Raw genomic sequence first — 23,266 nt, 5'->3', positions numbered from 1 at the left:
GAAAGAGCCTTGCAGACATGTGAAGTGATTGAGTGTGGCATTGGCAAATGACTAGATGGATGAGACATAACTGACTGCTGGGGATTCTGGAAGGTCCCTTAGGCCTCAATGAGTAGATGTGTTGGTGCTTAGAAGACCAGAGAATTGGCAGAGAGAGGCCTGAGAATGCACGATCTGCTGCAGTGTGAGAAGACACACCAGAGGCAAATAGGGCCAGAGTATGTGCCAGCAAAATGTTCCAAACACCAGTGTGGACCCTGTGACGCATCAGCTGGGAGGGGACCAGACCATTCACTGGGAATCAGGAGAGCCCTGTCATGCCTTGACCTTGCTGCCATGTGAGTATATCAACCCCATCCTCCCCATCGTTGGAAAGAGCAAAGGAAGAGAGAGAAAGGTGGAAAGATTCGACATGTATCCAAAAGAAAATGCATCATAGAAAAATCCATTTAAAAGAGAAGTGACAATAATACCTAATTTTAGTAAGTTTGAAAGAGTGTTTTCCATCCCCTGGTACCCAGTGAGGTGGGTGTTTATGAGGAAGAGTAAATCTTTGATATATAATAAATAAGCCACATATTCTTCATATATCTAGGTAGTGTTTGGAGTTTCCATCCCTGCTACCTGAGGAACATATTGAAGCCTACCCAGGTGTGCGGAGTATAACCTCAGTCTCAACCTGGATCCTTAGGACAAGGTTCTCTCCAGTATATTCTAACATCCCATTCTCAGATGTCAGCAAAATCTGGCTGCCCTATAAAGAGTCACTATATATAAACTAACTTAGCCTTGGGTATTCTCTGAATCAGTATAATTCTATGAGCATTGAAGCAAAGGAGGCATTCAAGTTTGATAAAGGAAGAACTCCATCTGACCTGAGTCCAGGAAGGGAAGAATGTGATTTGGAATCCCCGAGGGGCCCATGGGCCCACGAAGGAGGGGCTGGGGAAGGGAAAGTGAACTCTGTTGAGCTCATGGTATCGACTCTTTCTCTGTGTCCTATCCAATATGGACTCACAGAGGTTGGTCAGATGCTCAAAGCAAAAGAATAGGATCAACTTCCACGGGCTTCACACTGAGCAGGTCCTGGGTGGGCTAAATTGTGATGAAGGCAAGTTTGCTTCTGAAACCCATTCAACTTCATTAAAAAAGAATTTGGTTCCCAAAGGTATCAAACCAGAACAGTCAGAATTGGCAGATTCAAAAGATAGTTTTCATATATTAATTAGAGCTAGGGCTCAGTAACACTCACATCTAAAGAGGAACACTAAATCTTATAATAAAAGACCGATTAAAAGGCTAAAGATGGTAAAGTAGAAATGAATAATGAGCTACATTAGCAAAAAACAGACTTCAGTAAATTTTAGGCAGTGCAGAACATTTATGTAATTATATCTGGGACCATTCTGAGAACATAAAAAGGAAACATTGCAATTATCTCAAACATGATAGAATAATATAAAGCATTCCAAATTATGCCCAACCATCCTTCCAGACCCTTAGCCTTTATATCGCAAATACTTAACACAGTTTTTGGCTAAACTGTCAAAATTAGCTCTTTAGTTTGCTTTTACCTGTTTAGAGAGATTTGGAAGCATCATGGGGGAAAAATGTGGTGCACTGGTATTTCCAGTTGTACAGATGCAGTACTAGTCATGACCGTCCTCAAACCAACATGGACTGTTTTTGATTATAGAAATATCCGACTGATTCCAACTAAGATGTACAGTTTTCCTCAGAAATGCTTGTCTGTGAAATGAGCACAAGGGATTTTTATGCAAGGTGGAGGAAATGACCCCAGAATAATGAGTGGGTGAGGCGCCATCTCATGAAGAGACCAGTTGGATTCAAGTCCAAGCCTAAGATCAATCACCTGCCCATTCAAACTGTTTCAGCACAACTATTGGCAGAATTGAAGTAAGTTTTAAAACCATTAAAAAACAGTAATTCATCACCTTTCCCGTGTTTATACCAATCAAAGAAAAAAATGGGGGAGTTGGGGCTTAGGTGGGAAAGGAAATAGAAATAAAGAAGCGGGGAGATACAGCCATGATGGTGGAGGGACAGGGAAATTTAAATTATTTTACTCCAAGTAATTTCTAACTTCAAGTTCAAAATACCATACACGTGTAAGGAGACCTCATCAACCCAACATCAGCAGGATGAGCGCTCATTTTGATTCAGTTCTCCAGTGTGGGGCTGGCCTGGTCCTTGTACGTACGCTCTCTCTCTGCATCCCCTCTGCGACCCACGATGTGCACCTGCTGGTCACAGTGAGGAGGTGGACCTGATTTACAGAGATGTTCACTGATCCATACACAAATTGAACTCAGAGACCTTGGCCTCATTGATTCTGGACAAGCTCATCCTTCATTTTCTAGATTCGATTGCATCAGCCAGCCAATATTTTTTTTAAACATCACCAGGAGAGGAAATTTATTACTGCCAACCTTTCTCAGTGTTGAATGGAGTGTTTAACCTAAATCAATAACATAATTAACAAATGAATGTAGGTGAGCACTTTTGAGAACAAGGTTGAGGATTACATTCTTGCAAAAAAGTGAGTTTTTCCCTCCGAAGCTCTTCCTGTCCTCCTCTGCACATGCCTCATTTGTCTTCCCAATGAGTTCATTTCTGGAAGTGGCTGACTGCAGATTTCAAACCATAAGAATCAGAGAACCTCACAAGCAAGTGGGCTTTGTTCGCCCTATTTCTTAATGTCTTATGCCCTCTGGTGGTAGAAATTGGGAGACTTGCTGTGTTTTCGTTTGAGTTCTCCAAAACAAAACATTTCATTAAAATGAAATTGAAAAAGTATTCATCCTAATTAGCTGCAGGTTGTAAATAAATATATTTTAAGAAACTAGAAGGCTTCAACATAACTTAAGGCTAAGAATGTGAAGTAAGCACAGAGTAGTGAAGAGTCTTGTAGTTGGCAAAATTGCTCTCACCTTTCTGGAGCAGGGATTCCAGGCCTTTATCCTGTTCTCCATTTCTCCACCTTTCTTTTTGAAATAGAGAAGAAAACTCCATAATCGCACATGAGTACTTGTTACACGTGAGCCAACTCTTTCTTTACTGCTAAATTACATCTGATAGTTTGGGTAGAAAAGGAACTCCCTGAGATCTGTTGGCTAGAACAATATATACGTAAAATTCGACTGTAAGACAAAATGACCATGGAGGTACAATCACTAGGAGTTTATTCATACAAAAATTACATCATTCCTTGGATCATATCCTCTGAAAATGTGAGGAATAGTTGGAAAATTATAAACTAATGAGTCAGAGGGAACATATTAATCTGGGGGAGAATTTACATATAAAAAATCTTTCCATGTATATTTTTTAGCTTTTCATAAAGCAAAATGTTATTAAAATTTTTATTTTGAGAAGGAAATAAAAATGAGAGGGTGTCAAATTTTCCCTTTAAAAACAAAATTGTAAAAAATAAATAAATAAATAAAAACAAAATTGTATGTAATCAGAGATGGCAGGATTTTAAAATGCTTTTTTTTCTTTTCAGCATATATTTTTAAAATTTTTATTTTCAAATAGTTTCAGGTTAATAAAAACTTGCAACAATGGTACAAAATATAGTATAAAATTTCTATATGCCTTTATTCAATCTCCATAAATATTGATAATTTAAATACAGTATAATTTTCAAAATCAGGAAATGAACATTGATATTATAGTATTAACTAATCTATAGACGGTATTCCACTTTTGCCAATTATTCCATAAATGCCCATTTTATGGTCCCAGATCTAAATGAAGATTAAATTCATAACGATTAAATTCATATTATACATACATAGTAAGAATACCACAGAAATGACATCATAGTTTTCCTAATTCATTGTATTTGGAGTCTGTGATGTTGATGTAGCTTATTCCTGGTGATGTTAGGTTTGATCACTTGGTTAAGGTAGTGTCTGATGGATTTCTCTACTATAAAGTAACTATTTTTCCCTTTTTACTTAGTATCTTATAAAGAAATGCTTTAAAACTATCTAAATACCTGTACCTTATCTTCTCTTAAGCCACTAATTGCCAACTGAATTTTTTATTTCCATAATTTTTTGACACTTATTAATTAAAATTCTGTAAAGAAGAGAAGGTTTTCCTTTTTTTCTCATTTATTGGTTAACTCAATTATGTATATATATTGGCATGGAGTCATAGGTATTTATTTTATTCTATATGTTCTAATCCATTACTATCACCATTTATTTTATTCTCCACATTGGCCTGTATTTGACCATTGGGAGCCTCTTCAAGTTGATTTCTGTGTCCTTTCAACATTCCCTGCTATTTTTTTGAGCACTTCTTTTTCCTGCACCACAAGATGTTCCAGGCTAATTTTATGCTTTCCCTGCTCCAAACCTGGGGTCATTTTTCCAAGGATAACTCTAAAAATTAAAATAGTTACTTATGGTTTTTCTTATTTGCAACTCCTTTCTCCGACTGTAAGAATCTGCTTCTTATATAAGTTTATTTACTTATTTGCACAGTCCTATAAGATACACAAGCTAGTTTCAGAATTACTAACTCATGCCTCTTTCGGAGGTTGGAGGAAGTTACTAACTCATATACAATGGTTGTGTACATTTCCTTTTGTCTTTAGTCTTAAGAGACATAGTCAATATACTGTTTTCAAACTTATTTAGGTTTACTCTTGTCTTCCCCACTCCCTTCAGAGTGGTATAGTTTGTAATTGAGTTAGGCTCATTTGTTATTATTTGTATGAATTTTGGGATCTCCTCTCATCCTGTTTGATTTGAATCACTAATTTGTATTTTTGGTCTATGACATATCATCATGGTTTCAAAGAGTCAGAACTGTACAAACAATTATACTCAGGGAGCTGTTTCTTCTCCTGTCCCATCATCCTTCCCACCTCATGCCCCTGCCTCTTACTTCTTTAAGTAAGTAATCTTTAGTTTCAGGTTATACTTTTTTGGGGTGGGGGCAGAAATGGGTAGAAACATGTATATTTTATTTTATTTATTTATTTTTTTTTATTGGTGTTCAATTTACTAACATACAGAATAACACCCAGTGCCCGTCACCCATTCACTCCCACCCCCCGCCCTCCTCCCCTTCTACCACCCCTAGTTCGTTTCCCAGAGTTAGCAGTTTTTACGTTCTGTCTCCCTTTCTGATATTTCCCACACATTTCTTCTCCCTTCCCTTATTTTCCCTTTCACTATTATTTATATTCCCCAAATGAATGAGAACATATAATGTTTGTCCTTCTCCGACTGACTTACTTCACTCAGCATAATACCCTCCAGTTCCATCCACGTTGAAGCAAATGGTGGGTATTTGTCATTTCTAATAGCTGAGTAATATTCCATTGTATACATAAACCACATCTTCTTTATCCATTCATCTTTCGTTGGACACCGAGGCTCCTTCCACAGTTTGGCTATCGTGGCCATTGCTGCTAGAAACATGTATATTTTATTTCTCTTTCTTTTATAAAAGATGGCATATAAATAGGTACTCCCTTGCACTTTGTCTTGTTTTTACTTGATGTATCCTCGAAAAGGTCCATATTAGTTCATAGAAATACTCTTTAGTTTTTTCCTCTTATAGCTGTGTAGATGTACATTTGCAATGCTGTGATTAATAACCCATGCAAATGTATTTTTTGTATTATTGGAAGGGTATTTTCTGGATAAATTATTAAAAGTGGACTTGCTATGGATAAAAAAGTAAGAGTCATCTATATGCTGGCTACAAGAGAATCATTTCAGACCTAAAGACACATGCATGTTGAAAGTGAAGGGATGAAAAAGCATTTATTATACAAATAAAAGTGAAAAGAAAGCCAGGGTAGCAATACTTATGTTGGACAAAATAGACTTTAAAACAAAAACTGTAATGAGACTAAGAAGGACATTATATATTCATAAAGGGAACAATCCAACAAAAAGACATAACAATTGTGAATATGTATAAACTCATGATGGGGGCACCCAATGCATAAAGCAGCTAATAACAAATAAAGTAATTGATACTAATACAATAGCAAAAGGGCACTTTAATACCCCACTTACATCAATGGAGAGATCATCCCAACAGAAAATCAATAAACAATGGCTTTCAGGGTATCTTCAGTTCGGGTCATGACCCCAGGGTCCTGGGATTGAGCTCCTCATTAGGCTCCCTGCTCAGTGGGGAGTCCGCTTCTCCCTCTGCCCCTTCCCTTGCTTATGTGTGTGTGTGTTCCCTCTCTCTCTCTTTCTCTCAAGTATATAAATAAAATCTTAAAAAAAGAAACAGTGGCTTTCAATGGCACATTGGGCCAGATGGCTCTAACAGATATATTCAGAACATTCCATCTTAACACAGCAGTATACACAGGTGCACATGGAACATTCTCCAGAATAGATCACATATTAGTCCACAACACAATTCTCACCAAAATCAGAAAGATTGAAGTCATCCCGTGTATCTTTTTCAACCACAATAGTTTGAAACTAGAAATCAACCACAAGAAAAAAAATCTGGGAAAACATAAATACATGGAGGTTAAATAAATAACATGCTACTAAACAATGAAAGGGTCAAACAAGAAATAAAAGTGGAAATTTAAAAATACATAAAGAGAAATGAAAAAGAAAGAACAATGACCTAAAATCTTAGGGATGCAGCAAAAGGTGTTCTAAGCGGGAAGCTTATAGCAATATAGGCCTACCTCAGGAAGCAAAAAGAATCCCAAATAACTTAAACTTACATCTAAAGAAGGTAGGAAAAGAAGAACAAACAAAACCCCAAATGAGCAGAAGGAAGGAAATAAAAAATTTTAGAGCAGAGATAAATGGTATAGGAAAAAAAATAAATAAATAAAAATAGAACAGATGAAACCAGGAGCTGGTTCTTTGAAAAGATCAACAAAATTGATAAACAATTAGCCAGACTCATGAGAGACAGACAGAGAGAGAGAACTCAAAATCAGAAATGAAAGAGGAGAAATAATAACTGGCATCACAGAAATACAAAGGATTAAAAGAGAATACTCTGAAAAATTATATGCCAACAAATTGGATAACCTAGAAGAAATGAATAATTTCCTAGAAACCTACAGCCTCCCAAAACTGAATCAGGAAGAAATAGAAAATTTGAACAGACTAATTATCAGCAATGAAACTGAAATAGTAATCAAAAACTTCCAACAAATAAAAGTCTAGGACCAGATGTTTTCACGGGTAAATTCTACCAAACTATAAAGAGTTAATACCTATTCTTTTCAAACTATTCCAAAGAATAGAAAAGGGAAGAAACTTCCACATTCATTCCGTAAGGACAGCATTATCCTGATACCAAAGCCAGATAAAGACACTACAAAAAAAAAAAAAGAGAACTATAGGCCAAATCCCTGATTAACATAAATGCAAATACCCTCAAGAAAATAGTAGCAAACTGAATCCAACAATACATTAAAAAAGTGCTCGCTTCGGCAGCACATATACTAAAAAATTGGAACGATACAGAGAAGATTAGCATGGCCCCTGCGCAAGGATGACACGCAAATTCGTGAAGCGTTCCATATTTAAAAAAAAAAAAAAAAAAAAATACATTAAAAAAAATCATTCGCCATGATCAAGTGGGATTTATTCCTAGGATGCAAGAGAGTGGTTCAATATTCGCAAATCAATCGATGTGATACATCAACAAAAGAAAGGTTAAAAACCTTATGATCATCTGAGAAAGGTTAAAAACCTTATGATCATTTCAGTAGATGCAGAAAATGCATTTGACAATGTGCAACATCCATTCATGATAAAAACCCTCAACACAATGGTTTTAGAGGGAACATACTTCAATATAACAAAGGCCACTTATGAAAAATTCACAGCAAATATCATAATGGTGAAAAACTAAGAGGTTTCCCCCCAAGGTCTAGAATAAGACAAGGATATCCACTCATCACCTTTATTCTACATAGTACTGGAAGTCCTAGACACAGCAATCAGACACAAAAAGAAATAAAAGACATCCAAATTGGTAAGGAAAAAGTAAAACTTTGACTATTTCCAAATGACATGATGCTATAAATAGAAAACGCTGAAGAAAAAAAAAAAAGAAAAAGAAAACGCTGAAGACTCCACCAAATAACTTCTAGAACTGATAAATGAATTCAGTAAAGTCACAGGATATAAAATCAATATGTAGAAATCTGCATTTCTATATATTATTAATGAAGCCGATAATATGGCCAATCTTCAACAAAGGAGGCAAGAATATGCAATGGAAAGAAGACAGTCTATCTTCAACAAATAGTGTTGGGGAAATTGGACAGCCACATGCAAAGAATTAAACTGGACCACTTTCTTACACCACATGAAAAAATAAACACGCGGGGATTCCTGGGTGGCTCAGTGGTTTAGCACCGGCCTTCGACCTAGGACGTGATTCTGAAGACTCGGGATCGAGTCCCGGGTTGGACTCCCTGCATGGAGCCTGCTTCTCCCTCTGCCTGTGTCTCTGCCTCTTTCTCTCTCTGTGTTTCTCATGAATAAATAAATAAAATCTTAAAAAAAAAATAAACTCGAAATGGGCTAAGGACCTGTATGTGAGACCTAAAACTATAAAAATCCTAGAAGAGTGGACAAGCAGTAATTTTTCTGACTTCAGACATATGAACATTTTTCTAGATATGTCTCCTGAGGCAAGGGAAACAAACACAAAAACTATTGGAACTACCTCAAAAAGCTTCTGCAGAGCAAAGGAAACAATCAACAAAACTAAAAGACAACCTATAAATGGGAGAAGTTATTTGTAAGTGACAAGTCCAGTTAAGGGTTAGATTTCAAAATATATAAAGAACTTATAAAGTCAACATTGGAAACACAAAGAAGCTAATGAAAAAAAAAAAATGAGAAGACATGAACAGACATTTCTCCAAAGAAGACAATACAGATCACCAACAGACACATGAGAAGGTGCTCAACAGCACTAATCATCAGGGAAATACAAATTTAACCACAATAGGATATCACCTCACGCCTATCAGAATGGCTAAGATAAAAAAAAAAAAAACACAAGAAACAACAAGGGTTTGCAAAAAATGTGGAGAAAAAGGAACCTTTGTGCACACTGGTACAGCCGCTGTGGAAAACAGTATGGAGTTTCCTCAAAAAAATTAAGAATAGAACTACCCTATGATTCAGTAATTCCACTGAGTATTTACCGTAAGAATACAAAAACACTAATTGAAAAAGTCATCCTTATGTTTATTATAGCGTTCTAATATGCTGTATCTATTAAAGCCAAATTATGGAAGCAGCCCAAGTGTCCACCAATAGATGAATGGATAAAGAAGATGTGGTGTATATGCAAACAGCAGAACATAACTCAGCCATAAAAAAAAAAAAGAATGAAATCTTCCATTTGCAACAACGTGTATGGATCTAAAGTGTATTATGCTAAGTGAAGTAAGTGAGAGAAAGATGAGTACCATATGAATTCATTCGTATGTGGAATTTAAGAAACAAAAGAAACAGAGACCAACCCAAACCAGATTCTTAACTCTAGAGAAGAAACCGATGGTTATCAGAGGAGAGGAGGCCGGGGAGATGGGGAAAATAGGTGAAGGAGATTAGTAACAGAACACTCACCATGATGAGCACTGAGTAATGTACAGAATTGTTGAATCACTATATTGCACAACGACTAATATAACATTGTATGTTAACTATATGGGAATTAAATTAAAAAGTGGCCTTGCTGAGTCAGAGGGTAAGTGCAGATGTAGCTTCTCAGGTTATTGCCAAATTTCCTTCTAAAAAACTTGTACCACTTTGCATTCCTACTAGTAATGTATGAGCCTGCCTATTTCTCTGCAGGACGTGTTGTCATATTTTTGTTGTTGTTGTTGTCATATTTTTAAATTGTTGCCAATCTGATCATTATATACCGGGATAGTTTTACTTAATATTTCTTTAATTATGAGTGAGGTTAAATACCGTTTCGTATATTCAAAGTTCATTTTTACAAGTTGTTTGTTAATTGCCTTCTCTTGCCTTTTCTGCATTTTAATGAGTTTATAAAAATTATTTCCCCCCTCAATTTTTAACAGTTCTTGATATATTAGCGGTATTTGTATTCTATCTGTAGTTAGAGCTATGCTGTAAACACTTTTTCAAAGTCTTTGATGTCTTTGACTTTATGATTTCTTTTGTCATACGGAAAAATTTTTATTTTTATATAGCCAGTTTCCAATTTTAAAAAAATTGCCCCTGGGTTTGAGTCCTAGTTAGGAAATCTTACCAAGGTTAAGGAGGAATTCACCTGTTCATCTGTGTTTTCTTCTAATACATTACAGGTTTTTTTTTTTTAATATTTAGATCCCTGTTACAATTGGAATTTTTGCTCATGTATGGTGTGAAGAGTGGATCTAATTTTATTTTATTCCAAATGGCCATCCTGCTGTCTCAGAAGAATCTATTAAAATTATAGCATTTTTCTTAGTAATTTGTGATACCACCTATATCATATACTCCATTTACGTATGTACTTGGGTCCACGTCTGGACTTTCTTAACCTATTATCTTTGTCTGTTGGTCTACTCACGCACCAGCATCTCACCATTTTAATTATGAAGATCATATAGCATATTTTATGTTGATTAGAGCTATTCCTTCTTCCCAGCCTTTCCTTTTCAGTGTATTCTTGGATTTTCTTGTATGTTTGTCTTTCCACATGGTTTTTTAATATCAACTTGTCTACCTCCATAAGAAAGCTTATTTGTGTCTTTTTTGGGATGGTGTTACATTTTACATTAACTTGGAAAGAACTGACAATTTATGATTCAGAGTCATGCTATCCAAACACTGGGGGTGTCAGGGTGCCTGGGTGGGTGAGTTGGTTAAGCGTCCAACTTCTGATTTTGGCTCAGATCATGATCACAGGGTCATGAGACTGGGCCCCCCGTATTGGGCTCTGCACTGGGCGTGGAGCCTGCTTAAGATTCTTTTTTCCCCTCTTCCTCTGCCCCTCCTCCCCCAGCTTGCACACTCTCTCTCTTAAAAAACAAAAACAGACTGTCTTTCCATTTGTCCAGCTTTCCTTCTATAGCTTTCAGGGATGTTTTCCTTGCAGCTTTCCTTTTATATTTATTCCAAAGTACTTAATCTTTGTTAACGTAAATGAAGTTTTTCAATGACGATATCTTCTATTTGGTTATTCTATGTATATATGAAAAGTAATTTCTATATCCATCGCTTTTATCCTGCTACCTTTAACTTATTTTATCATCTGAGTTCATGCCTTTTCTTGACTTCAGCCAGAAATAAAATTTTATTGTGATAAGCCTTTGAGATTTGGTTTATTTCTTATAGTAGTTAGCCAGTTTTTAATACAAGGCAGGAGTGATTTTAGTCCTATCTTGTAATAGAGAAGCTGGGACCAGAGATATTGACAAATTTGCCCAAGTTCACAGAAAGAACAAGGGGCAGAACTGGCCTTTTAATCAAGATCCTGTACTATTAACTACCGCGTGATATTCTCTCCTCAAGTTATGGCTCCCCGAGTGTCTGCTGATTTCCATTTGAAAAAGAGAAAAAGCAAGTTCATACCTCATCCTCCTCTTCTTCATCTACTGTGGCAGCTGTATTATTAATTATTGGGAACTGAGTGGGAGTGTGAGGAGGATTGATGAATGGGTAATAGCCCTGGCCTGCATCAGCAAGCCACACAGATTTAAGAGAAAGTGAGTTTCATTGCACTTTGCAGACTTCATGTAGATAGAAAACTATACAGGATTTTTGGCTATAAAATTCATGATAGCTCAATCCTGGTCCACTTTCCAATTTGTTTCCACTGTGCAACCAGTGTGATCTTACAAAAATGAAAATAGTTGAATATCATTTCCATTCCTTAAGTCTTTCAATGGATTCACTTTGGTCTCAGAATGAAGGCGGAACTTCACATGACTCCTGCTTCCATCTCCAGGCTCAGCTACGTGCCCTACTTTACCACCCTGGTACTCTGGCCATAGTGAAGTCCTTACAGTACTTCATTCTTCTGCATGCATCCAGACAGCATGTTCTCCAGGGGGCCTTTCCTGATCCCTGCCTTCTATCTCCCTTGCATGCCTTCTGTAGGGACTTGTTCTAAGTTTTGTCACATTGCATTGTACCACTTAATTGTCTGTCACAAACTCTTGAGGGTACAGGCTACTTTAATTTTAGATTCTAGATCCTAGTACCATGTCTTACGTAGTAGGCACTTAATATGTTTGTTGACTGAAGAAAATAACTTTTCATTACCAAGAACCTCTTTCCTTCATGAATGAATAAATATTATTTTCTTACCTTTTTGATTTCATGGCACACTCTTATCTCTTCTTTAGAATATTTTCTTCTTCCTGCATGGGAAATGCTTTTCGTATATCCTCAGGATTGTCCCCATCATGAGCTGTGGTCTGTCATAAACTTTTCAAACTTTAAAGAGAAACCTCAAATCAGTGATCTAAGATTTTTTTTAAGGAAAATAATCAACTGACATATTTTTTCCACTTTCTTTTCTGTCTGGGAATGATTTATAGCTGTCATTGGGATGAATAATCCCTGGCCTTTTATAAAATGCAAACCTAAAAATGTTCTTTGAAATCTGATCATGCCATTTCTAAGAGGCATCACTTTCTGTCAAAAGCTTGGTCCAACTCTGGCAACTGATATTTTACAAGTATCAGATGCATTCTCTGAACTATTTTTCTTTACCTATGGCAAAGATAAGAGCCAGTTTTTATTGAGCTCCATCTATGTGTTAGACACTCTTCTAAACATATGGCCTAAGATTATTTTATGCAGCAGATTTAATTCTTTACCAGTTTATAGATGAAGAACTAAGGCATGCAGAGATTAAGAAACTTGCCCAATAATAATTAAAAGGAACTGAGATTAGATTTTCAGGGGAACCAAATCCAGAGTTCATACTCTAAAATTGCAGTAGACCATTTCATCTATACTTCACCCTACTATGCCCCCTGGAATATTTAATGTTGTTTGTGTGCTACATGTGTGTCTCTTGTTATCTCCCCAATAAGATATTTCTTTAGAAGGAGTGTCTTATCTCTCTAGCTTCTATAAAATGTTGTATAGTGCTAGATACATTGTGTGACCATTACACAAACACATCCTCAGTTGCTTTGAAAAATTTATTTAAATTCACCCCCAGTCTTAGGAAATTGTATACAGGGATTTTAACAAGCTAGGATAAGATAGAGTATTTTTTAAATCTCTCAATTTGTTGATCTAAGAGATGAGTTTATGATTATTATTATAATAGATGCAATAGCAATTGAAGAAGGAGAGAAGACCCTCATGAAATCACCCATTGACTGTCTCTCGTCCCTATCTGGCTTCTACATGAGTGTAATGATACTTTGATGCATATTAATGAAACTGAGTGCCTTGTGACTGATTTACTTTGTACCAACACTGATTAATAAAGCATTAATTTAACTCATTCTCTTTCAGTTTCCTCTTTTGAGGGTCACAACTGCTCTCTGAAGGAATAGGAAGCTTGTTGTTACTGTAGGCAGGTCTAACTAAATTCTTCTTTGCCCCAAGGACACCCTCAACTAAGCTTGTGTACTCCAGCTCTACAGTAATGATGAGTGACTTCCTCAACTGGAATGCCACCCAATGCTTGGGAGGTTAAAATATCCCCCCATGCTATAGTGGATTGGGTTTTGGGAGGACATAGATCTACAGAATAGATCTAGTTAGTTATAATTCCATTATTCTCTTACACCAATGTCAAACTCAAGGAAGCAAAAGGGAAAATAAATGTATATATTATGGCCTCAAAGCTTTTACATTACAAGCCTAAGTCTTCCCAGAACTTTTGCTACATTATCCTTTTTATTAATAAGTACTTCTTATTCTAATTATTTTGGGTTACATGGAATACATGTTTTTGGTAGAACTATTGAAAATCAGAAGTGCATTTTTAAGTGTTTACTAATTCATGATCTCTTCACTTAACCATACCCACTGCTAATATTTGGTATATATCTCTATAAATTATTACATATTATGTATAAGTTTCCACTAACTCAATCTTATATCATGGACATTTTTTAGATCACTTCAGATTCTTCAATGACCCTTTAAAAAGGCTTTCTAATGTCTATTGATAACTCTATAGTGTTCTGTTTAATGATCTGACATTGCTGGCTATTTTGATACTTTCGCTGAGTTGAACACCAGCTTGTGCTTCCAAATCCTGCCTGAGTAAGAGTGGAAAGTCCATTATAAGCTGCATAAACACAGAGGGAGATTTTCTAAAGGAAACAGCCTTCATCTGCCCAATAAAATCCTGAAATTAAAACAAAGAAAAAGAAGTTGTTTTTTGTTTTTTTGTTTTTGTTTTTGTTTTTGTAAAGGGCCCCAGAACTCAGATGCTTATCTGAGGGTTTTTCAAAGTGAGTTAAGTCCAGTGGAGCTCTGTTCATGTCTGAAATCCCTCACCACCGTGCAAGGATAGAAAAGTGACAAGACTCTGGAAAACGAATAAGGGGTGGTGGAAAGAGAGGTAGGCGGGGGGTGGGGGTGACTGGGTGACAGGCACTGAGGGGGGCACTTGATGGGATGAGTACTGGGTGTTATGCTATATGTTGGCAAATTGAACTCCAATTTTAAAAATATGTAAATATATATATATATATATATAAAAGAAAAATGACAAGAGCACATCTTTATCAGATTTACAGTAACTTCATTTTAGTAAGCCAAGCTGCAAATAACACAAATGCAACCTTACATGCAGTGCTTTGGCTGCTCCTGTGGTTACCAACCTGTGGGAGGACTTAAGGGAACAAAAATCAAGAGACATTTTCTGAACCTTCGAACTGACCCAGCCGTATTACCTCTACTTCTGTGAATAATTTACCTTTTCTGTTACTAGGTGAAGTAAACACCTGCTCTGAGATATATTTACCCAGAAAAAACCTGGTGACTAATTTGTCAGCTAAAAGATCACAAACTAATCCTTTTAGGATTAGTCCTAAAAGAAATTGGATTGTGGGAGGTAGCAAGAGAAATAAAAGAAAAAACTTCTCTTCAATATTCTGTACAATGAAGCACACAAGGCTTTTAGAACATGGGAGTACAAATTAAAATATATGCTATTTTATGACTGTTAAACTGAAAAGGATTAAAATAATGAGTGTGAGCAAGGATGTGAAGCAATGGAAACTCTCACACAGTGCTGGGAAATCACAGAGCAGTTATGTACCATCTTGTGAAGCTAAAAGTATATATGCCCTTCAGTGGAACTTAGGGAAAGCCAGAGAAAAATTAGGGTGTTTTTTGGTCTTGTCTTTTAACATAATGAGGTACAAATGAAGATGAAACTTCAAAGTCGGGTGTCTTGCATCCTTGCTAAGGCTCAGAGGAAAGATTCTGGAGCACTGGTAATACGAGGACAGAGCAGCAGGGGCATCTTTCTCTGGTACAGGTAATGAGGCGTGCATGGTCTATAGAGAACGTGAAAACAGAAATATAACCAACTAAAAGCCCGCTTTCCTAGTGTCACCCTATGCCAACCTCCTAAACAATATTCCTCCCTGAATAGAAGTCTAAGTTTTTTTTACAATTATTGTGGCTATTGTATATTTTTTAAATTACTTCATCCTTTCGTTATCATTATTTTCTACATGGAAGTTAATTCAGAGACCTTTCGGTGATGCAGGCAATCCCTACTCCCCATGGACTCAGCTACCTCATACCTCAGGGGATAATGGGATTGAAGGGAGGTTCTTCTAGAACAGGGTTTGTTCTATCAAACTGGTAGATAAGGGAAGGGGTCAGTGGAAAGGGTGGGATGAAAGAGAAGGGGTAGTGTATAATTGATGCATCAGAGTCTGAAGGCTTTTTTGTAGTTGTGTCTCCCTTTGGTGGCTCTAGGCCTGACCTTGACTTTGTCTAATGAGATGATAATGCATGTGATGCAAACAGACTTGTAAAGTGCTTGCTTGCACACAGAGAGCTGTTCTCTTTTGGCCTTTGTGGGAGGGTGTGTGTGGGGGGATCCAGCAATCACTGACTAATATGTGAACAGGCTTTGGATGTTTTGGATGATGAGTGACACGTGGCCTAGCCACTTTTGTCTCCCCAGCTGACATCGGGTCGATTTCCAGACATGTGAGTAAGGCTATTCTAGACCGTCCAGTCCCAGGCAGGCCTCCAGCTGGTCATGGGAGTAAGTACAGCTACATTTAGCCAAACCCACCCGTGTGAGCAGAAACATCCAGCTTACCTTTACACTTGTGGGCAGTGCTGTGCAATTGTTTTAGGCCGCCAGATTTGGAGGTGATTTGTTATACAGGAGATACAAAGTCTTTGAGTAAGGATGGGATAGAGGGCAGAAGAGACAAAGTAGTCTTGGATATGACGTAACATATATATACCTATGTTCAAATCCTGCCCCCCCAACCCAAACACATACACCCCTTTCTCTCCACTTCCTCTCAGGGTGAGGGAAAAGAATGCAGGCTCTGAGCTGAAACTGCCTGAATTTAAATCCTGTCTGTTTTTTACTGGCTGAGTGATCTTGGGTGCACATCTTATTCCTCTGTAAAATAGAGTTGATCTCACAATGTTGTCGAAAAGATGAGGTGATACTATATAGATAAGATTTTACTTATTTGATGTTAGCTAAGTAGGTCCCTGGGTGAAGATATGGCATAAACTGGAGATACAATGACAGGGAGAGTTGAGGAAGTATCAGGCAACATCAACATTCTCAAGACAGGCTGTGAGATACCCTCAGGAAGTAAAAGCACAGTAAGGATCTGAGGATAAAGAAAATGAAAGGCAGTGAAAATTTTAAGACGGTGATTATGGAGGGATTTGTAAAAATGGTTGAATATAGTGTTTACAAGAACACATACATGGAAGCCGCACGCAGCACGGTTCAGATTTTCTACAACAGTGCTCAGGCGCTTAGGAGTAGAATTGGGGAGAGCAAGTAAGGGGATTGTTGGATGGCAGATGAACAAAGAAAGGGGATCGGGAGAACCAATACCTGTTGGCCATACAGCCTGAGTTGTCCTGGAAGCAAGGAAGATCATAGAGGAACTGATTGAGAGAACAGAATGGGGTCAGAGGGCAAAGAGCAGAAGTCACGTGGTCCCATTTGAATGTAGGAAGCTGCCACTTTCTTAGTTGGTGGATAGTATCATTTTCACCCTGAGTGACCTGCTCCCTTCCCTAGAGCCAGTGGGCCTGTTAGCCTATGATTTTGTATAGTTTCTGTTCGGGAAGACATATTTTCTGAGCTTCTTTAAGGAACTCTAAACTATTTAAAAGAGAGCTCTGGTGTTAGAACCCAGCCAGTCTTGAGGAATGTTGCTATGGCTGACGTCAGAGTCCTTAGTGCCTGAGCTCTCTTCCAGGATTTTTTTTTTTTTTTAATGGTTTCAGGTCTCACATGTAGGTCTTTAACCCATTTTGAGTTTATGTCTGTGCGGGGTGTAAGGAAGTGGTCCAGTTTCCTTCTTTTGCATGTAGCTGACCCGTTTTGGATGGAGCTAGAAAGTACAATGCTGAGCGAAATAAGTCAGTCTGAAAAAGACAGATACCGTATGATTTCACTCACATGTGGAAATGAAGAAATAGAACAGATAAGCAAAGGAAAGAGAGAGACAGAGAAACCAAGAAAGAGACTCTTAACTAGAGAATACACTAGTGGTGACCAGAGGGGAGGCGGGTGGGGGGATGGGGGAAATAGGCGATGGGGAATAGGAAGTGCACGTGTTGTGATGAACCCTGGGAGATGTATAGAACTGTTGAATCGGTGTGTTGCACACCTGCAAGTGAAATAACTCCGTATGTTAACGATATTGGAATTAAAATAAAATTTAAGAAAATCCAGTCGATCTTCACGGCTGTCTTCTGAGGATGCTTATTTGATCATCTGTCTCAGCTACTAAACCTTTTCTACAAGAGACCTTTATTATCCTTGCACATGAAGGCAGCAAGAAGCAGGACTTTCTATAGTACTCGGGTGTGCGCCTGGCCATATTTGAACATGCCCTAAATCTAGCCATATTCGAGCCTCTGCTCCTCTGCCGAGTGAGCCTAGGGCCTCCTATCTCTCCTCTCTGCCTTCTTAGGTTTGTGCCCTTTTCCAGACACAGCTCATGCTCTTAGTCTGCAGAGTCCGTCTCAGGTTTCCCAGCCCTATGTAATGTCTTCCTTCTCAGAACCAACACAGCACCCCATCTGATACTTAGCATGTGCTATCTTTTATTCCAGGTTTTCTTAAAAACCTAAGGATCAGCACATTTTAAAGGTAGGAAAGATTTCAGAGAATACCCAATCCAATGTTCTCATTTTGCCCATGAGAAAATTGAAACCAGAGACATTTAGTAAATGACCGAACCGAGTCACTAGAATCCTGCCTACCTTTGTCATCATTTGTTATTTTCCACTGTGTTGTATGTATGTCCAGAGAGGAAGTCCGGTTCCTCAGCACAAGGACTTCTTCGGATTGATGGCATTTACAGGTTGGGATCTTCAGTAGAGATTTTCCCACAGTGACGTGTTGCTTTACCAAACTACATGAGATGGCTGAAAGAGTTATACATTCTTGTGTAGAACAGATTTTACAGTCAAAAAAAAAAAAATCACAGTTTTTCAAACTCTTAGATGTATAAAGTTTTCCAAATAAAATGTATTTAAGGGTTTTTGTTATATAAGATGTTCAGGTGTTCCCACCTTTGTTATTACAAGGAAAAGGAAGTTAATCCACCTTAGCTTTGTTCCTCTAATTTACTGCTAAGGGTGGTACCTCTAGGTCGGACATGGACCAGTTCTAACCAGTGTAGGTTACAGATAAGTATTTGAATCCCAGCAGAGGAAAATTCTCCCATCTGGCCCTTTTGCCAGTTACCTGGAAGAAGCTTACCTTTGTGGTTACTAATTTTATTTTCATTGTGGGAAAAAAACAAAAGCATCAAAGAGTCCATAAACAAAAACATTTATGCAGTTTAACTTAATTTGATAACATGGATTGGACAAAAATGAAAAAAAATATAAATTGGCAGCTAAATAAATATTGTTACTAGAAATTGCTAATTTCTCCAGTTTTGAATTTTAATTACAAAAAAATCAATCTATTCTCTAAGATTATTCATTACGTATAATATGTGACTTCTCATCTATTGCCTTGAACAACTTCTCTGAACCCATTTGAAAACTGAGTTGGAACCTGCCACTTTCACTCCAAGTCCACTTGTGACCACGTTAAGGAGACATTACCCCGCAAAGTTTAATCACAGCTTACTGTGAACACTATCACAGTTTAATTAACGCTCTACATGCTCATTTCAAGATGATGGCTCTGAAATCTCAGGACAACCTTGTGAGCATCCCAAAATCGAAAAATCCTTCCAGTTATTCTTCCCCTGAGCTTAGCTGGGGGCATTCCAGCCACACAGGTCTCTTTCCTGCTCTGTACTTCACCTTCCTTCTTCTACTCCTTCCCTCACAACAGAGAAATGACAACCACCACCCACTTGCAGTCACTTCGAATTCCACCCGCAGGAGCTCAAAACATAAAACACATGTATTTGTTTAAATATGTAAATTGCAAACAGCATTTTCACAGGAAAAAATATTCTCACCCTCTTGGTGCTAGTCCTCTGTGTATTTTTCTTCCAGACTTGTTCTTGGGCTACAAATGACTACAGTTTTTGCTGGCATTTCTCTGAAAGTAGATTCAAGAGCTCGTTAAGAGTCAGAAAAGCTACCTGAATTTGCAGGCAACTTCCTGTTGGGCTCACGTTTTGCAGAATGCAAACGTGGTGTGCAGAAGGTGGGCAAGGTGTTTGAAAAAACAGGAAGCACCTGTGAACGTGTGACTTTATTCCTGGAAGCAGAAGGCTCCCCTTGAGATGGTTGTAGATGCTTCCTGCCTTTTCACCCACTAGCACTTTTGCAAAGCCCTTAATGTATATTAAAGACCAAGAGTGGGCCTCCAATTGGCAAGATTATTTGGAAAGTCTGGCACATCCATGGGCATGGTAGAAATACAAAGGTTTTCTATTTTTTCTTTTCCTATGCAGATTTCCCTTTTTTGCTGGGGATATCGATATGCCTGGAAATTAAAGTAAGCCTTAAAAGATGATTGTTATTGTGGTAGAAACATAATATGGCATCTGCCCTCTTAACAAAATCTTAAGTGGAGTGTATAGTATTGTTAACTGGATGGCGAAGAGCAGATCTCTAGAACTGTTTCTGTTTGTATGACTGAAACTTTATGCCCATTTAAGAGCTGCTCCCAGTTTCCACTCCCCAGCCCCAGGCAACCACTGTTCTTTCTGCTTCAATGAGTTTGACTCCTTTAGATAACACATATAAATGGAATCGTGCAGTATTTGTCCTTCTGTGGTTGGCTTTTTTCACTTAGCATAATGTCTTCAATGTTCATCCATATAGTAGCAGATAACAGGATTTCCTTCTTTTCTTATGGCTAATATTCCATCATGCCTATATACTATGTTTTCTTTACCCATTTTTCTGCCAATGAACAAATGAATGTTCATTGGGTTGTTTCCACTTCTTGGCTATTGCAAATAATGCTGCAGTACATGGGAGTGCAGGTACTCCTTCAAGATACTGATTTCAGTTCTTTTGGATATGTACTAAGAAGTGGGAGGGCTGATTCATATGGTAGTTCTATTTTCATTTTTTTGAGGAATTTCCATGTTGTTTTCCATTTTGCATTCTCACCAACAGTTGCACAAAGGTTCCAGTTTCTCCATATCCTCACCAACGCTTGTTATTTTCTGTTGTTTGTTTTGATAATGACTATCTTTGACTTATTTCACTCAACATAATACCATCCAGTTGCATCCACATCAACATAAACGTTAGAGAATCATCCTTTCTGATGGGTGAGTAATATTCCATTGTGTATATAGACTACATCTTCTTTATCCATTCATCTGCCGAAGGACGTCTGTTCAAGTCTGTTGCCCAATTTTTAACCATATTATTAGGAGGTTTTTTTGTTTTGTTTTGCTATTCAGTTGTAGGAGTTAATTATATATATAGGAGGATATATATATATATAGAGAGAGAGATAGATAGATAATCTTTTCACTTATTGATTTTTCTGTGCAACAGATTTTTAGTTTGATGTAATTCCACTCATCTGCTTTTGCCTTTGTTTTTCATTTCATTTCCAAGAAATCCTTGCCAAAACCAATGTCATGGAGCTTTTCCCCAGGGTTTTCTTCTAAGAGTTTTACAGTTTCGGGTCTAACGTTCAAGACTTTAATCCATTTTGAGTTGACTTTGTGTATGGTATAAGATAGTGGTCCAGTTTCATACTTTTGCATGTGGTTGTCCAATTTTCTCAACACCATTTGTTGAGACTATCTTTCTCTATTGTGTACTCTTGGCACCCGTTGACCACATGCATAGGTTTATTTTTGGGCTCTGTCTTCTGTTCATTTGTTCTATATGTCTGTCTTTATGCCAGGACCATACTGTTTTGATTGCCATGGCTTTATAATATGTTTTGAAATCAGAAAGCATGATGCCACCTTCATTCCTTTTCAAGATTATTTTGACTATTTAGGTTCCTTTTTGGTTCCATATCAATTTTAGGAGTGTTTTTTCTATATCTGTAAAAGATGCCACTGGGATTTTAATAAAGACTGCATTTAATCTGTAGATTGCTTAGAGTAGCATGGCCATTTTGCCAATAAGTCTTCCAGTTCATGAACACAGGATGTTTTGCCATTAATTTATGTCTCTTAAATTTTTATCCAGCAGCATTTTATAGTTTTCAGTGTATAAGCCTTTCACTTCCTTGGTTAATTTTTTTTCCCTAAGTATTTAATTTATGTATTTTTTGATGCTATTGTAAATGGAATTATTTTCTTAATTTCCTTTTTGGATTGTTCATTACTAATGTATAAAAATGCAACCGATTTTTATATGTTAAATTTTTTATCCAGCTTAGCTGAATTTGTTTATTAGTTCTAACAGATTTTTGTGTGTATGTAATCTTTACAATTTTCTACATATAAGATCATGTCATATGCAGAGGTAACTTTCCTTCTTTCTTTCCAATTTAAACGTATCTCATTTCTTTTTCTAGCCTAATTGCTTTGCCTAGGCCTTTTAGGACTATGTTGAATAGAAATGGCAGAAGGGAGCAACCTTGCCTTGAATTTTATCTTAGAAAAAAAAGCTTTCAGTTTTTCACTTATGGGTATGATGATAACTAAGGGCTGTTTATATATGGTGCTTTTATGTTGGCTTTCATGTAATTTCAGTTTTTATTGTGTTTTTATTATAAAAAGGTGTTGAATTAGTCAAATGATTCTTGTCTACTGAGATACTTTGTATTTTTAAAATTTTGTTTTGTTAACGTGGTTCTACATTGATTAGTTTTTGTACATTGAACTAACATCCCAGGGTAAAACCCACTTGGTCATGGTATATGATAGTTTGTGAGTGTTGTTGAATTGGATTTACTAATATTTTGTTTAGGATTTTTGCATTTATATTCATCAGGGACATTGGTCTCTACTGGTTTCCTTATATTGTCTTCTGGCTTTAATATCAGAGTAATGCTGGCCTTAGAAAATTAAGGTTGGAAACATTCCACCCTCTTCAGTTTTTTGGAAAACTTTGAGAAGGACTGATGTTAATTCTGTAAATGTTTAGTAGAATTCACCAGTGAATCCACGTGGTCTTAGGGTTTTTCCTTGTTGGATTGTTTTCGATTACTGATTCAATTTCTTTACTAGTTGTAGATCTGTTCAGATAGTTTATTTGCTTGTGATTCAATCTTGGTAGATTATATACCTAGATATTTATCCATTTACCCATTTCTTCTCAATTACCCAATCCTTTGGTATATAATTATTCATAGTAGTCCCTTATAATCCTTTTTTTTTTAAGGTAGCATCGTTGTAGTGTCTCCTTTTATGTCCAATTTATTTGTCTTCTCTCTTTGTAGTTAGTTCAGCTCAAGGTTTGTCAATTTTGTTGATGTTTTCAGTAAGCCAACTTTTAACTTTATTGTTCTTTTTTATTTTCTATTTCATTTGTTTCTGCTCTAATCTTGATTATTCCTTCTGCTAACTTTGGGCTTATTTTGTCCTTTTTCTAGTATCTTGAGGTGTAGAGTTATTTATTGTTGTTTATTTGAAATCTTCTTTGTCAATGTAAGTATCAAGGTAAAATTTCCTCTTTTGATGCACCCCATAAGTTTTGATATA

General features: G+C 36.9%; 1 long non-coding RNA gene and 1 other non-coding gene across 2 annotated transcripts in view; one reads left to right on the top strand and one right to left on the bottom strand.

Moving 5' to 3' along the window:
* The window catches only part of LOC144323370 (uncharacterized), a 51,439-nt gene extending 31,621 nt beyond the window's left edge, over positions 1-19,818 (bottom strand). The window contains exons 1-5 of the long non-coding RNA XR_013388796.1: positions 19,652-19,818; positions 18,432-18,596; positions 12,330-12,458; positions 2,952-3,134; positions 1,575-1,749 (exon numbers count right to left, since the gene is read on the bottom strand). This is a non-coding gene — a long non-coding RNA (uncharacterized LOC144323370). The remainder of the gene's footprint in view (positions 1-1,574; positions 1,750-2,951; positions 3,135-12,329; positions 12,459-18,431; positions 18,597-19,651) is intronic.
* LOC144324447 (U6 spliceosomal RNA) lies at positions 7,460-7,568 on the top strand. The gene has a single exon (XR_013389955.1). It is a non-coding gene; the product is annotated as a U6 spliceosomal RNA (small nuclear RNA).
* Positions 19,819-23,266: the final 3,448 nt, after the last annotated feature.

This window comes from Canis aureus, chromosome 11, assembly GCF_053574225.1.
Source record: "Canis aureus isolate CA01 chromosome 11, VMU_Caureus_v.1.0, whole genome shotgun sequence".
NCBI classification, from domain to species: domain Eukaryota; kingdom Metazoa; phylum Chordata; class Mammalia; order Carnivora; family Canidae; genus Canis; species Canis aureus.
Note: the sequence above shows the minus strand (reverse complement) of the source record. Positions and strands in the feature narration are given on the sequence as shown.